Source organism: Vulpes vulpes, unplaced genomic scaffold (genome assembly GCF_048418805.1).
Source record: "Vulpes vulpes isolate BD-2025 unplaced genomic scaffold, VulVul3 Bu000000737, whole genome shotgun sequence".
In the NCBI taxonomy this organism is placed as follows: domain Eukaryota; kingdom Metazoa; phylum Chordata; class Mammalia; order Carnivora; family Canidae; genus Vulpes; species Vulpes vulpes.
The window spans coordinates 1-17,683 of NW_027325698.1; the positions used below are offsets into that span (position 1 = coordinate 1).

The 17,683-nt window shown below is 36.1% G+C and overlaps 1 long non-coding RNA gene across 3 annotated transcripts in view; it reads left to right on the forward strand.

The window, feature by feature from the left end:
- Positions 1-17: 17 nt before the first annotated feature.
- Positions 18-17,683, forward strand: part of LOC140596663 (uncharacterized) — a 65,777-nt gene continuing 48,111 nt past the window's right edge. Inside the window, exon 1 of one of the 3 annotated variants that reach the window (XR_011998570.1) lies at positions 18-202. This is a non-coding gene — a long non-coding RNA (uncharacterized lncRNA). The remainder of the gene's footprint in view (positions 203-17,683) is intronic. The other 2 variants (XR_011998568.1, XR_011998572.1) reach the window with 2 other exon arrangements.

The following is a 17,683-nucleotide window of genomic DNA, read 5'->3' on the forward strand; positions in this document are numbered from 1 at the left end:
TGTTGCTCACGTGGTCAGCTTGATGCTTTGCATTACTTTATCATCCAGGTCACTGATACATTTCTCCATTTCCTGTATCCTACTATTTATTTCATCTAATGTATTTTTAGTTTCATTTATGGAGTTCTTCATCTTTGATATGTTATTTTTTATCTCTTTCTCAAGGGTCCCATGGATGCTGTCTATGGTTTTCTGAAGTCTAGTGAGTATCTTTATCATCATTGCTTTAAATTTTCTATATGGCATATTAATTCTGTTTTGCTTAGATCTCCTGCTGTGATTTTGTCCTGTTCTTTCATGTGGGTCATATTTCTTTGTATCCTCATTTTTCTACCTCTCTGTGTCTCTTTCTCTGTGTGAGGAAAGTCAGTTATATCTTCTGCTCTTGAAAGTAGTGGCTTTATGAAGAAGAGGTCCTGCAGTGCCCTGCAGTCCAGTGTCTTCTGTTCACCTGAAACTGGCACTTTAGCGGAGTCTTCTATGTTGTTTTCTTGCATCCTTGTGCTGTATCTTAGTCATTTTTCCTTTCAGTCCAGAGGTCTTTACTGATTCTCTGCCTGTTGTGAGCTATGCTTGCTCTCTGTGATGTTAGTGAGACACAGGTAGGCCAGTTCAGGGGGGGCATGACTGAAGAATTGCAGGGAGTGAGTTGGTAGTGTTAGCAAAATTGTAGTGAGCACTAGTCTTATGTGAGATCCCCCCACCCCCGTAGGCCAGTGGTCACTCAGGGCACAGCACACTGTGGTGGTAGTGGTGGCTGAGGATGCCCTGTCTGTATACAAGGTGAATGGGCAAGATGCCTGTGTGGGATTAGCAAAGTTTGCTCTGAGCCACTATTTCTGGGTTGGAGATCTGAAGTGTGGTGGCTGAAGTGTGGTACCAAGCACTGGGGTGGTGATTGGGCAGGGTGCACACAGTATTAACAAAATTTGCCCAGAGTCGAAGGTTGAAGCCAGAAGGCTTGGAGTGGGTGCATCTTCAGGAGAATTCGTGGGTGCGGTACACTGCTAGTAGGTTAGGTAGCAACTGTCTGTGCTGCAGCACCTCCTGCAGGTGGCTCTGTGTTTATGTTGGTTAGAGGAGGAGCAAAATGGCGCCTACCAATTCCTTTGTTCTTGGAGAAGTCCTCCAATACACTCTGAAATGAGTATAAACAGATCTCCCTCCCCTTTGCCCCTGGTTTGTGCAAACTGTTGCTTATATGTTGCCTGTCTGTGGCTTGTTCTCTCTTTAAGGGTAGGAACTCATTATTACTTGTCTTCCCAGCTTTCTCAGTCCTGAGTCAGCTAATTTTTAAAGAACCAGGCCCCCTGGTTATACAAACTCAAAGATTTGGCCCCTCTGGTTTTCAAAGCCAGACATTACGGGGATTCATTTTCCCCTGGTAGGCTCCCTGGCATTTTCCCTTTTCAGTGCCCACAGGTCCCTCCCTCCTGCAGGCAGCTCCTGATCACCATTTCTACCCTTCCTAACCTCTCCAATGTGGCTTCTCTACACTAGTTGAGAAGTTTGTTATGCCAGTCTTAGCATCACTCTCTGGTTCATTTACTCAGCTAGTTGTAAACATGGGATGAGGTGAGCTTAGAGTCCTACTACTCAACTGTCTTCCCAAGCCTTTTCCTCTCATGTATTCTTTCTTGGAAAGTTGCATTTATATATAAATTTTCTAAATCTAGCTTACTTTCTTATTTCTTCTGTCCTCCCTGTGTTGTACTTTTTCACCTCTATCTATAGAAACAATGTCAAGGCATGTTCTCAGGTGCCTGTTCATTAACAGCTCTGCAGGTGATGCTCCTAGAGAGGTCTTATGTGTTGTGATGTTCTCACACAAACTATGTTAAGTTTTGATCAGTGATTATGAGGTTTTTTTTAATTTTTATTTCTTTACGATAGTCACAGAGAGAGAGAGAGAGGCAGAGACACAGGCAGAGGGAGAAGCAGGCTCCACGCACTGGGATCCCGACGTGGGATTCGATCCCGGGTCTCCGGGATTGTGCCCTGGGCCAAAGGCAGGCTTCAAACTGTTGCTCCACCCAGGGATTCCAGTGATTATGAGTTTTAATTGCGTTTAGGTAACTGGAGGTTTGGTAAATAGGCCTCACTTTGAAATGCTAAATTGGAGCAGGGAATCTTAAAACCAAGGAATCCCCTAACTTCTTGTGCTTTATTTTTGCATGTTAATTCCTGAAGAAGAAAAACTGGTAGGTCGATAAGATGTTTATACAAGCCTGAAAATGTGAATATGACTATTACTTTAATTTTTTATGAGCATGATATTTACTGATGTGTGTGTGTGTGTGTGTGTTGCCTTGCAAACTTAATCTTTAACAAATAGTCCCAGGAGCATGGAGACAGAGGGGAAGGCGTATTTATATTTTGGTCAAGTTTGCTTAGCTAGTATGATTCAGAATTTGGATTCAAATACGGGCAGTCTGACTCCTATGCAGTCTCAAGTAGGACTGATTTGGAAATTCTGGGTCTTCTGTTATATATAAATATAGGCCCTTGCCATAGAAATAAACATAATTTGTTTCTTTTAACTTAAGTATTTTCATTTTTTTCAACATTTAGACTTCTTCACATCAAGGTTCTTAGTGACTGCTTGGCACTCATTTTATAGTATATTTTATAATTTCTTACTGTTTCCCTTGCTAGTAACTGTCTCTCTGCCTTTGCAGACAGATTACTCAGGACAAAGCACCTCTTTTTGCCTCGTCAAACTCTCTCACTGTAGTTTTCTTTTTCATGTATGTTGGAAGAAGAGAAAAGAACAGATATTGCTTTTCCTTGAGATAAAATTATGCCTCTTTCTTTCTTCATTTCTTCCGTACTCCTTCTTATTGACTTTCTTAGGAAGAATTGCTGAGTCCATTGATAAGTTATTTTTGTTTTAGCATTCAGTACCCTATTGCTATTTGAGATGGTTTGAGAATAGTGACTTAAGGTAGTCAAGAAAATTTATTTAATACAACTTTCTGTAATTTATTTTTAAATAAAGTATTATTTCTGTCTCTGAAGTTGGTTTTGACTACTTAAAAATGCTAATGCAGTTGCCCCTTGAATCATATTGAAGTTAGGGACACCAATCTCCTGCACAGTTAGAAGCTCACAACTTTTGACTATCCAAAAACTTAACTGTTGATTAGAAGCCTTACTGATAACATAAACAGTCAATTACATATATTTTATGTGTTACATGTATTCTGTACTGTATAATAAATAGCTAAATTAGTTTAAAGGAATGGGTCAGAAGGTCAGAACCTGACAAGATGTTAATTTGTCCAAATTTTACCAAGCAGGTTTCCAATATTCAAGTTCATTTGTCAGGACTGAGAAGGACTCTTTTGGGCTACAATGTAAAATACTTGCATATGTGAATTATGTAAAGATTCTAAAAAGTTTGGCTTCTGATCTTATATTTCCAGAATTTGAATAGATTTTAGGGAATGATATTGGTAAAAAAAAAAATTTAGTGTTTTTATTTTTTTTTAATTTATTTATTTATGATAGACAAAGAGAGAGAGAGAGAGGCAGAGACATTGGCAGAGGGAGAAGCAGGCTCCATGCACCGGGGGCCCGACATGGGATTCGATCCCAGGTCTCCAGGATTGGGCCCTGGACCAAAGGCAGGTGCTAAACCGCTGCACCACCCAGGGATCCCAATTAGTGTTTTTAGATTAGAAGTAGGGTGTAAGGGATTTTGCTGTTGCACTTAGAAAAGTTTAACTGGATGGTAAAAAACTGAAATATTCATAAACATCATATTTCAGGAGCTATCTTCCCCTTAAAAGGCATACTCTGTTAAGGTCAGTTAGTAGTTCTTACTACCTCTGTTGTTACCTAAATTTGATGTACCCTGATGGCCCCAGGCTTTCACTTGATGATCAGGTGTGGATTGACCTTTAGAAACCACAGCTTTATGCAATGATTTGGTTTCTTATAGATCAATATTAGTTTCTGTTTCTATATAACTTTGAGGTAGCTCTTTGAGGGATCCCAGGACTAGGTGAGGCTTCATGTATGATGACAAGGCAGTCTAATTAGGGTACTCTTATATTACCTAAAGTTACAAATTTAGGTTGTAATTGTAGGGACTGCTATGAAAAAAAAAAAGAAAGAAAGAAAAGAAAAGAAAAGAAAACAAGCAAACAAAATCCTTGAGGAAACTGAGATTCTAGCTTTCTAGCTTGTAAAAATACTATTTCAATATTTCTGTGCATATCCGTTCTAAAAATAAACTCAAGTCAGCATAGTAAGGCCCTGTCATTCACAAGCATGGTAAATTGAAGAGATACAAAAGAGAAAAGGCATAGTTCTTTACCTCAAGTTTTCAAAAATTTGGGTTTTTCTTTGTTCTTGGTAGCTCCTTGATTGGATTTCGACACTAAGTTTCTGGCCTTGTTTAAAAACAAAGCAAAAAGACAAAAAAAAAAGTGGAGAAAAAAGGGAAAGAAAGAAAAGCGGAAGAAGAAAAGAAAAGGAGAGAGGGAGGAAGAAAGGGAAGGAAATAGAAGAAAGGAAAAGATTAAAAACAAGTAAGAGGTGTATTCACATATACCTGAAAGTTGGTTGTGCTTGCAGAAAAGACAGGTATAAAATATACTCCAATTACATCTGCTTAATTTTGAGCACAGCATAAAGAATAGACTTCTCTAGTTATTTAGTGGTGAGCTTAATAAGAAAATGCATTGTTTACTTGCACAATAAAGTTTTAATAACTTAGGAGAGTGTACTGGTAATTTAGAGAAAAAGCAAATCTCATTAAAATCTGTTTTTAATAGAATTATCATGTACTTAAAATTAGATGATAGATTATCATCTTCACTAGTTTTGTTTTAAGTAAGAATTGTATACAACCAAAATATCAGTGAAATTTATTCTCGGAGACCATAGGAAAACCAAGTCAATATCTCCATAGCTACATCATATTGATCATTCATTTGATTTAGGGAGAAAGAAGACAAATATGTTAGTGAAAGAGAGACAAATGAGTAGTATGCCTGGCTAATTCCTGACTCATTTACAAGGGAAGCTAATGCAACTCTCTTACTTATTTATGGGAAATGTGATAGATCTGCTTGTATAATTTATGCCTTCTCTTAGACTTTATGTACCCCACTAATTGTCTCCCTTTCTTTTCTACACTTTTTGCTTAGGTATTTGGTACGATTGCACTTTTGGAAATTTGTTTGTTTTTGATTTGTTTTGTTTTAGGATGTTACTATCAATCTTTCACATATATCTAAACAGCATGCCTATGAATAAAACCTCATTTTTAGTCTTAATATTTGAAAATTACTTGAGAGGTAATATAAGGAAAAAGTTAAATATTCACCCATATATGTCACTATGGTTTCAACATTTTACTTAAAATTGCATAATCGAAGCCTATCACTATATTTTGCTCCAAAGTGTTAAAAATAGCAAATTGATTGCTTTAAATGGATTTTTCTTTATCTTGGAACTTTGGTGCAATAAATTATTTTATGTAATGTTAATTTGGACTGGAATTGTAAATCACAGTTTTCTGAGTTAAATACATTTTAAAACTTTAGTTTTAAATTTCAGGATGCATGAATAATATTCTAAAGTTTCTGGTATTAACATACACACACACAACTCTTGAAACTTTATAGACATCAAAAGTATGCTTTAAAAAATTTAAATGTAAATAAGTTCAAAATATATAGATTGAATTCCTTTGAAATACATTTGTGTTTAAAATTTAATATGAGTAATACGTAGTTTGAATGTGTCTTGGGTTTGCCTAGTACAAACATTTGAATTATCTTATTGAACTGAACTTAGCGCTTGTAACTAGGAAAGAATATGAAAATATAACTTCTAAATCCATTGAAATAAATGCACAGTTAGCACAAATTTCTAAGAAATTCACATGAAATATAATTTATATTTTTGGTGAAAGTTACCTACACCAGTGCTTCTCAAACTTTATTGTACATATATGATTTGCCTGGAGAATTTGATAAAAACAGAATCTAATTTAGAATGTGTGAGATAGGACCTGATAGTCTGCATTTCTAAGGTGCCTCCTAGGTCTTGATGCCACTGATGTTCCATAAACCATGCTTAGGGTGGCAAGAATATTGTTCAGAGACCACAGTAGAGAGGTATTTTTTATTCTTTGTCTTAAAACTTCAAGAAAAATGTTTCTTTTGCATGATCTGATATGTGGAGTATATATTCTGAATCCTTCCTTCTAGACTTCAATTCAGAAAGTTTTAGAGATGGCATCCTTTGAAAGTCTAGAAGCAATGTACATGCACGGAGAAAATGCCCATGTCTATACTTTTCAAGACCAAAAACAAGATAACAAAGTAGAGGCAAAAAGTGTAGAGTTAATCTGATGATAGATTTTGAATTTAGGAGGCAATTGACCAGCATAATTAAAATAGCTGTCAGACATGGGCACAGGTTTCAACTTCAAGTATATTTAAGCAAAGTGTAAACATTAAGAGAGTCATGGTAGTGGTTCCAGCCATATTAGAAATAAATTTTAACAGTACCTCAGCAGAACTAAACTTGACAGGGAGACAGAACAGGCTTTGAAATTTTATGTTTTTGGTTATTCACAATCATAATTATTCTTAGGTCACACAATCATTTTAATAGGTATGTTAAGTATGAAGTGATTGTCGGATATTGTTACATCTTATTAAGATATAAGATTTTTGCATTTTTTGCTTTGTCATTTGATTTAATGAAGATACTAAATATAGAAAGATCTTAATACAAAGATTCTTGTTAAGAATGATGAGAATTTTCCACTTATGATACCTAACCAAAAATAATGCGTTCAATAAATTTAACTGAATTATAGTTCTATATTTACATTTATTGATTGGTCAAGTTAACCAAGACATACTGGGCCCTTTTGCCTATGGTCAGTTGACTGTATCAGTTAATAGAGATTCACTGGCAGTAGAGCTTAAGTAGAGGATGATTTTTAAAAAAAGAAAAATAATTGATTTTGCACATAAGAAATCTGGCAGTAAGTGAACATCAGTAACCAAGGTAGCAAGATGGGTGACCTTGGAAGATGGCTAGCTGGCCAGTTCTTAGTGATAGCAAACAACAGAAACAACAACAAGAATAACAATAACATTGGCAGTACCATTTTTAGATCTATTAGATATAGCAATATACAAGCATTTTAATATTCTATTATATAATTCCCACCAGGAACATATGAGTTAAGTATTATTATTTACTGTGAAAAAGAAAGAAGAAGAAAGAAAGAAAGAAAGAAAGAAAGAAAGAAAGAAAGAAAGAAAGAAAGAGAAAGGAAAGAAAGGAAAGAAAGAAAGGAAAGAAGAGGGATCCCTGGGTGGCGCAGGGGCTTAGCGCCTACCTTTGGCCCAGGGTGCGATCCTGGAGACCCGGGATCAAATCCCACGTCGGGGGAAGCAGAGCCTGCTTCTCCCTCTGCCTGTGTCTCTGCCTTCTCTCTTTCTCTCTGTGTGTGACTATCATGAATAAATAAATAAAATATTTAAAAAAAGAAAGAAAGAAGAAAGAGAAAAGGGAAAGAAAAGAAAGAAAAAGAAGAAAAGAGAAAAAGGCATCAAGTAGAATTAGTGATCTTGCCAAGTCAAGGGAATCCTAGTCAGTTGGAATACATAGCAGATCTGGGATTTGAACTCAGCTGAGTAAGATTCCAAAGCCTTTTTCTATTTATTTGTTTTACATCGTGGACTCCAGTGTCTTAAAAGCCAGAGCATAGTAAGTCTTTTATCATTTTATTTTAGACATACATTTGAACCAAAGCTGATGTACTATTTTTTTTTTTACAAAACAAAACAAAACAAAACAAAACAACAAAGCCTAGGAATAGAAACTCTCAGACTAACAATTACATCTGAAACACTAATATGAAAAAATAAGACCATAAAAGGTAACAGAAAAATGCTATAGGATGTCAAAAAAAAAAAAAAAAAACAACCTAAGAAATACAGTTTGAAAGAATACTTAATGAGGCATTTTCAATATTTTTAAGATTCCCTATCCTGTTCATTAGATTTCAAACTAAAATTAGATTGACACAATTAAACATTACTGAGTAATTATAATGAGGAAGTGTCTTTGGACTATTGATACTTCCACATCATCATATAAAAATATGGTTTCTGGGATCCCTGGGTGGCGCAGCGGTTTGGCGCCTGCCTTTGGCCCAGGGCGCGATCCTGGAGACCCGCGATCGAATCCCACGTCAGGCTCCCGGTGCATGGAGCCTGCTTCTGCCTCTGCCTGTGTCTCTGCCTCTCTCTCTCTCTCTCTCTGTATGACTATCATAAATAAATAATAAAAATAAAAAAATAAAAATATGGTTTCTTAGGATGGGTAGAGTATTGCAGCATTGAGGAACACAGGCTCTGGATTTTGTTTGCTCAGGTACAACTTAGGGCTTTGCAAACAAGCAAATGAATTTATCTATCCCTCAGTTTTTCCTCTTAATGAATAGAAGATTCACAGTACCCAGCTCAAAGGATGTTTTAAAAATTAAGTAGGGGCAACCCGGGTGGCTCAGTGGTTTAGCGCTGCCTTCAGCCCAGGGCGTGGTCCTGGAGACCCGGGCTTGAGTCCCATGTCAGGCTGCCTACATGGAGCCTGCTTCTCCTCTGCCTGTGTCTCTGCCTTTCTCTCTCTCTCTCTCCTCTCATGAATAAATAAATAAATAAATAAATAAATAAATAAATAAATAAATAAATACTTAAAAAAAATAGGACAGGTACTTGCTCATCCAGTTGGCCCATAGTAAATGCACAATGAAATTATTTAGTTGTTTTTGTAATTGCATTTTAACTTGCTTATACAATAAAGCTCAGACTGCTTACCATGACACACAACTCCTGTATTGATCTCTACTTACAACATAATCTTCAAGGCGCCTGGGTGGTGCAATGGGTTAAGCATGCAACTCTTGGTTTCCACTTAGATCTTGATTTCAGTGTCCTTTTCTCCAGGTTGTGAGATCTAGCCCCACCGCAGGCATGCTCAGCATGGAGTTTACATGAGATTGTCTGTCTCCCTCTCCCTCTGCCCCTCCTGCTAGTGTTCTCTCTCTCTCTCTCAAAATCAGTCTTTTTAAAAAACCGACATAATATTCTGCCCTTATGAGTTATTTTGCATTTTTATGTTCCTTTGCAACAATACCCTCTCACGTCTTTTCTTTCTATTTGGGATGGCCTTTCTTTCTTTTTTCACTCTACAGACATCTACTCATTCTTTACCAGACTTAGATGCAACTTCTTAGTAATACTTCTGCATATTGTCTATAACTGCTTGAATTTTAATTTCTTCTCCTCTGTACCCACAGTATTGTATTTATCTCAATTATGATAGCTATTTAGAAAACTAAAATTTTGTCATGTTGGAAAAATAACATGGCAAGGATTTCCTTTTTTTTTTTTTTTTTTCAATTAATTTAAGGCCAATGATAAAGTCGCCAACCTATTTTTCATAGTCCTTTACAATAGATAAATTCAGGTCACCAAAAGAGTAGATACATTGAGGATATAGAGGATATAAAGGATTTTTTCTGAGCTTTATTTAGTTCTTGATTTATTCTTATACAAGGCCTACCATATCTAAATTGGAAAGATTTTTTTCCAAAAGTCTCTGTGAAATCTAAAGTATACCTACTAAATATGTCTTAATTGCATGTTGTCTGTATTCTGTAGAAAGAGTAGAAAACTAGCATAAAATAGGTCAAGTTGATGTCTTTTAGCAGAATTCTTTAAAGAAAAAACTACACTTACAGCCAAATTTTCCATAGTATATGAGTTCATTTACTATGTAGATGAAAACCCACAAAAAAGCTCTGTACCATGTTTTTGTTGTTGTTAAATCCTCTTTGTGGTATTATATTTTTATAAGAGGTTGTGCCACATAAAGAGTAATGTTCTCCTTCAAAATGCCATAAAATGTAATGTTTGTAAGGCACATAAATACTAAAATAGAGTCAAAACAAAAGGACACTTTAATTAGGGTGGTGGTGATAGAAATTACTGTATAGAATTAGAAGTTTCTTATCACACATAAATTGACATAATTTATTATTTATTATTGGCTTGAAGGGAAAAATGTGATTTTTTGTTTTCTTAGTGAATGAAGAGAGAGGAAAGTCTCAGTACTTCTTCTAATAGGTTTTCTAGACTCAAATTGCAAAATGCAGTCTTGAGATGAATGATAGATCACTGGAATAGGTGTCTTGTTATACTGCAAACTAACCGTTTGACATTAATAATGAAATGTTGAAGATGCTATTTAACCTGGTTTCTATACACCATAGTGTTAACTGATACACAAGAAGTTGTGCTAATTTGCAGAATTATTTTAATGATGTTTTTGTATTTTGGATGCCCAGTTCACCATCTAACTATCATTTTTACTTTTCATCTGGCTGGAAAATAAAGGAAAATTTCAGTGAAATTATGTAGCATTTATTGACGCATCTCTAATTTACATGTCAATATTGGGAATGTGGACTTGCTTACTGATGTATGTAAGTTTACCACATATGGTTTAAAATTGTTGAAACTAGATTAAATTCACAAAATTTTGAATTATAAGTTTTTTATTTTTAATACCACATGTCCTCTCGAATTTCTTATTTCCTTGAGATTTGCTATTTTTTCAAGATTTTATGCTTTTGTCCCTGAAGAAAACCAAGTTATTTATAATGTCAAAGTCTCTCCTGTTGGGGGAAAAATATGCAACAAATATGCATGTTCTTTAGGCTCATTGCTACTACTCTTTCACCCTCTCTTCCACTGGCCTATGTCATTGCAAAAGAGATTTTGGTCTCTTATGTCTCCATCTCCTATTTCCCTAACAGTAGTATTTCATCTCCAGGTAGAAAATATGACTATGACTCCATTGTAGTATATTTTCAAAAGTAGATAATATGTAAGTAGTTTTCTCTAACATTTTCTGTTTCTTCTATTTTTTTATTTCTTTATTTTTTTTTGTTTTTTTTTGTTTCTTCTATTTTTTGCGCAATAATTTTTATTCCTATTTCCATCTCATTTTTTCACTAAAATTACGTTTGTTATTGATGTTTTTTTTTTTAATTAACTTTTATTGGTGTTCAATTTACCAACATACAGAAAAACACCCAGTGCTCATCCCGTCAAGTGTCCACCTCAGTGCCCGTCACCCATTCCCCTCCAACACCCGCCCTCCTCCCCTTCCACCACCCCTAGTTCGTTTCCCCGAGTTAGGAGTCTTTATGTTCTGTCTCCCTTCCCGATATTTCCCAACATTTCTTTTCCCTTCCTTTATATTCCCTTTCACTATTATTCATATTCCCCAAATGAATGAGAACATACACTGTTTGTCCTTCTCCGATTGACTTATTTCACTCAGCATAATACCCTCCAGTTCCATCCACGTTGAAGCAAATGGTGGGTATTTGTCGTTTCTAATCGCTGAGTAATATTCCATTGTATACATAAACCACATCTTCTTTATCCATTCATCTTTCGATGGACACCGAGGCTCCTTCCACAGTTTGGCTATTGTGGCCATTGCTGATAGAAACATCGGGGTGCAGGTGTCCTGACGTTTCATTGCATCTGAATCTTTGGGGTAAATCCCCAACAGTGCAATTGCTGGGTCGTAGGGCAGGTCTATTTTTAACTCTTTGAGGAACCTCCACACAGTTTTCCAGAGTGGCTGCACCAGTTCACATTCCCACCAACAGTGTAAGAGGGTTCCCTTTTCTCCGCATCCTCTCCAACATTTGTTGTTTCCTGCCTTGTTAATTTTCCCCATTCTCACTGGTGTGAGGTGGTATCTCATTGTGGTTTTGATTTGTATTTCCCTGATGGCAAGTGATGCAGAGCATTTTCTCATGTGCTTGTTGGCCATGTCCATGTCTTCCTCTGTGAGATTTCTCTTCATGTCTTTTGCCCATTTCATGATTGGATTGTTTGTTTCTTTGGTGTTGAGTTTAATAAGTTCTTTATAGATTTTGGAAACTAGCCCTTTATCTGATATGTCATTTGCAAATATCTTCTCCCATTCTGTAGGTTGTCTTTTAGTTTTGTTGACTGTATCCTTTGCTGTGCAAAAGCTTCTTATCTTGATGAAGTCCCAATAGTTCATTTTTGCTTTTGTTTCTTTTGCCTTTGTGGATGTATCTTGCAAGAAGTTACTGTGGCCAAGTTCAAAAAGGGTGTTGCCTGTGTTCTCCTCTAGGATTTTGATGGACTCTTGTCTCACATTTAGATCTCTCATCCATTTTGAGTTGATCTTTGTGTATGGTGAAAGAGAGTGGTCCAGTTTCATTCTTCTGCATGTGGATGTCCAATTTTCCCAGCACCATTTATTGAAGAGACTGTCTTTCTTCCAATGGATAGTCTTTCCTCCTTTATCGAATATTAGATGACCGTACATTTCAGGGTCCACTTCTGGGTTCTCTATTCTGTTCCATTGATCTATGTGTCTGTTTTTGTGCCAGTACCACACTGTCTTGATGACCACAGCTTTGTAGTACAACCTGAAATCTGGCATTGTGATGCCCCCAGCTATGGTTTTCTTTTTTAAAATTCCCCTGGCTATTCGGGGTCTTTTCTGATTCCACACAAATCTTAAAATAATTTGTTCTAACTCTCTGAAGAAAGTCCATGGTATTTTGATAGGGATTGCATTAAACGTATAAATTGCCCTGGGTAACATTGACATTTTTACAATATTAATTCTGCCAATCCATGAGCATGGAATATTTTTCCATCTCTTTGTGTCTTCCTCAATTTCTTTCAGAAGTGTTCTATAGTTTTTAGGGTATAGATCTTTTACCTCTTTGGTTAGGTTTATTCCTAGGTATCTTATGCTTTTGGGTGCAATTGTAAATGGGATTGACTCCTTAATTTCTCTTTCTTCAGTCTCATTGTTAGTGTATAGAAATGCCATTGATTTCTGGGCATTGATTTTGTATCCTGCCACGCTACCAAATTGCTGTATGAGTTCTAGCAATCTTGTGTTATTGATGTTGATATCAGATGATACATATTAGAAGATGATGAATGTTGGAGTTTTTTCAGTGGATATTTTATTAATGTACATATTAATTGAGTATTAAGTTATTCATAATTTTCTGTGTAAATTTTCTACATGCAGTATGACCCACATGAGGAAAAGGTAAGTTTAATTTTTTGACACTATCTATGGAAATTTTCAAAATGGCCAAGTCTTTAATACTAACTTGAGGAATTTATATTTTAATGATTGTCCTTCCTTTTATATTTTACTCTACCTCATATCTTTGCTTTGTGTTTTTATGTTTTACAAATAGAGTATGGTATTTATTAATCAGTCTTGTTTTGTTTAAGAGAGAGTGTATAATGGGGGAGAGGGACAAAGAGAGAGAGTGAGAGAGAGACAAGGAGAGAATTCTAAGCAGTCTCCACACCCATAATGGAGCCTGATATGGAGCTTGATTTCATGACTCTGAGATCATGACCTGAGCTGAAACCAAGAGTTGGAGGCTTAAATGACTGAGCCACCCAGATGCCCCGGTTTGTCAGTTTTTATTCATAAACTTTACCATCTCCTCCGGTGTTACTTCTATCTTTATCTCATAAGTTATGTACTCTTATAGTCAACCAGTTACAAAGACCATGATTCTCATTTTAAAGTGCTAAATACCGTGCTTCCATAACTAAAATGTCAAAACCTTGTTGTTTTCCCATGTGCTCTAATTCATCTTTTTTAAGTTTTCCTGATTCTATTCAAATGCAATATAAAATGTGACTTTATTAGACTATCTCATATATTGAGTATATCTTTGCTAAAGTTTAGTTATGCTAACTTCTCTCTCCATTACTATGTATTCGTAAAGCAGGATATAATTTTAGTTTTCAATAAAATGTTTAGGGAAATAAACCAAAACTTAAGGAATTTGTGTGTACATTAAAATCTTGCATATTAAACTTTTTGATTAGATTATTTTAGCTAGTTTTGCAATAGTATTCTGGATGCCCCTTATAAAACTTTCCTTAAGTTGGTGTTTTTATATTATACAAATAAAACCATTATAGAAAAAAGTGTTTTTAATTTCCTATATATTAAGATGGAAGAGATATTATTAAATGCGGATGAGAAGATGGGAGATAAGGCAAAAAGAGTTATTCAAAAAGTAGAGGTCCAACTTTGCAATATTTACCATTTAAATGAGAAAGTTTGTAATACGAGTCACCAGACACAGTGTTGACTGGCATTGCTTATTACTAAGTAATAATTCCAGTCAACAATACATAGTTTCTATGGCCTTTTCCAGGTGCTATTCTCTTGAGTGTTACGCTGGGCCCTGCAGGCAGCCATACTGAGATGGTTGGCAGTTAGGACAGCTCCATTAATGATGTGAAAGAGGGACGCCTGGTGGCTCAGTGGTTGAGCATCTGCCTTCAGCTCAGGGAGTGATCCCAGGTCTGGGAATCAACTCCCACATCAAGCTTGCTGCATGGAACCTGCTTCTCCCTCTTCCTATGTCTCTGCCTCTCTCTCTCTGTGAGATAGAAAGGAAAGAATATTTTGAAAAATAAGAGAAATAACAATGTGAGAGAGAAAGGAAAGAATATTTTGGCACACTGCCCAAGTTTCTTAGGAATGAGTATTTAAATATTAAATTATTGTTTACATCAATTTATTTTTGTCTTTCTGGTACCAAGGGGATATTTCTTAGCAAAGTGTCCCCAGTTACAAATACCAGTTCCCCCTCTCATGATATAGTTTCAATTTTTTTTCCATTTTCCACATCTGTAAGCAAAACCACTATTTTTCCCAATCCCTATGTTTACAGATGAGACCTGGCAAGTGATTTCTGCCCAGAGGAATGTTGGTGAAAATGCTTTGTGCCACATGCATGCTCCACCATATAATCCCTCACCCTCTCTCAGGTGTTCTCTTACCCACACTCCTAGACATGAAGGACTGAGAAAAAAGTTGTGTGAGGGAAAGAGCCTAGATTCTAAGGGCACTGTGTAGAATAAGCTTGCCTACCATACACCTGATCAAAAATATCTGCAATGGATTTGCTTGAAAGAAATAAAATTCATGTATTACACTAAGACATTTGGGATTGGTTTATTTTATTAAAACAATATCTAACACCATGTCTCAGGAGGTGGTAGCAGTGAAAACTAGGCCTTCTACTCTGTTTGACCTGTGTCGGAGAGTGGTGTCCCACCCCCACCCACCCCACCCCACCGCCCATGTCACAAGCCCAGTACATCAAGGCATCTTACCTTGGCTCAGTATGTATTACGTTGAGAAGACTGAGGAAATAGACTTCAAGAAAGGCCACTCTGCTTAGGCTATTTGATGCTCACTCTGATATGAGCTGATAAAGATTAGGCCTTCAGTTTGGTTATAACACAAATCAGAGAAGGGCAGAAATCACAGTGAATGATAGAATCAAGATTCATAGAAGTCTTGTCATAGCTGGAGCAATGGAAAACTCTAACAAGAGGAATTTAATAGAGATAAACCAACTCTTCACACATGCCCTCTACATAGCAGGTGAAGGGTCTTGCCTTAGTAGCAGATTGTTTGAAAAGACTTAGGAGATTTAGTTCACAATATGCTGAAGCAATCTCACAGTGACTGTGACATAAACTTGTGAACTAGGGATGCCTGCTGGCTCAGCGGGTTTAGCACCTGCCTTCGGCCCGGGGCATGATCCTGGAGACCCAGGATCGAGTCCCACGTTGGGCTCCCTGTGTGGAGCCTGCTTCTCCCTCTGCCTGTGTCTCTGCCTCTCTCTCTCTCTCTCTTTCTCTCTCTCTCTCGTCTCTCATGAATAAACAAATAAAATCTTTAAAAAAATAAACTTGTGAACTGTAAAATATAAGATGAAGGACAGGGAGAAGGGGGTGGGAGGTTGATGGTATAGCATAATTCTATGGTGGTCAGCCTACCTCTGAAGAATGGAGACAGAAGTTGGAACCATACTGGTCAGCCAAATTTGGAAGACTTGGAATATTTTTTTCTGAAATAAAAAGATACTATATCTTGAAATATTTGAATGGTTGTGATATGAAAGAGCTATCAGTAGACTTGCTTTGGGTGGAAGTTAAAGGAGAGTAGGCTTTTGCTGACCTGAAAGTAGAACTTTAAAGCTTTAAAAGTTTTATAAGTTTAAAACTCTGAGCCTACTGGTAATGAAATAAGCTAATTCCAGAAGGTATATGCTGCTCATCATTAAGTGTTCAAATAGAATGTAATGCGTAAATTCACGCATTAGAAGAGGTGTTGTACGAGATGACTTTTAGGCCTGCTTGTGGCCCTGCAAGTCCATGATTCTTTGATTCAGATATAATTTACTGGGACCTTCATTTAAACAAAATTTCCTTTGCTGCTCCATTATTAGGTGACAGAACTAATTTAATTCAATAAACATGAACTAAAACTTATAGTGTATAAACCCATAATACTTAGTAACATAATATTAGTGGAATTAAGCCACTCTCTAGTAGTATTTTGCACTTGGAGGATGTTGGATACAGTAAACAATTGAGTATTTTCACTATGTTCAGCTCAGTATTTTAGGTGTAGTATGCTCTAAGAGATCTGTGGGGTTGTAGTACACCTCCGTGGGGTAAATGTAAACCCTTGTACATTTATGAAGAAACCATGATCCACATTAAGTAACTACTTCCTTTGTCGAAATAACCATTATCTTCCGTGTTTCTGTTCTCAGTCATTACTCCTGTGTTTCTAGGACTTTTTGCTCTAGCATACCCTCTAGTCCTTTTATTCCACTACACCTTCAAATATTCTTGCTGACTTAATCATAGCTCTTTTGTGCTACAATCAACTTTATCAAGAACTTTCTTCTCTAGGAAATTTACAAAAATAATATTTTTGCTCATAGTCTTGGGGCATCTATTGCTTAATTAATAAGCTGTTTCCATATTTTAGTAACATGTTTGAATTTCACCAGGAATCCTTAAATCATCAACTTCAGGGAATTTTTATCAAGGGATATTCAGGCAACATATCCAGTATTTAAAAGATATTACTTTGGGCATGTGTTCTGTTTACAGCCCTAATATCCTTTAATCATGTTCTATTGTTGTCATGTGTGAAGTTGATTCTATTAAATGTTTTATTTTTCTTTTGACTTGTCATTGGATTATAATGTTAAATCATTTTCTATTTTCTTGTCCTTATACTTGTGAATAATATATGTTTACTTTTTGTGTTTGAAGCTGACTTTCATGTTTTCGCTTTTCCCTTTTTCGTAATTGAACTTCTTTACACTGCTCCAGAACCAGAATTTCAAACAAAATGTAACCACATAAACACACATACACAAAGACCCTTATCAAAAAGCAAAAAAAAAAAAACAAAAAACAAAAAACAAATTTAACTTTGATCTTGATCTTGTGCAGCTATGGTTTCCTTAGATCTATACTAAGAAAAAATTCACAAATCTTGTTCTTAATTTTTGAAGAGCACCTAAACACTCACACACAGCCTGCAGAGTGCAACACATCGGTTAATTGAAAAGACTTATAGAGTCACCATAAAGCATATTAATGCAAATCTTTTAATAAGGGCAAAAGATACTATAGAGCAGAAAAAAAGAGTTCAGGCAAGATTTAGGGGCCCCAAAACTTCCAGAAGCACCTGCCTTAAGCATTACTATGAACACAAG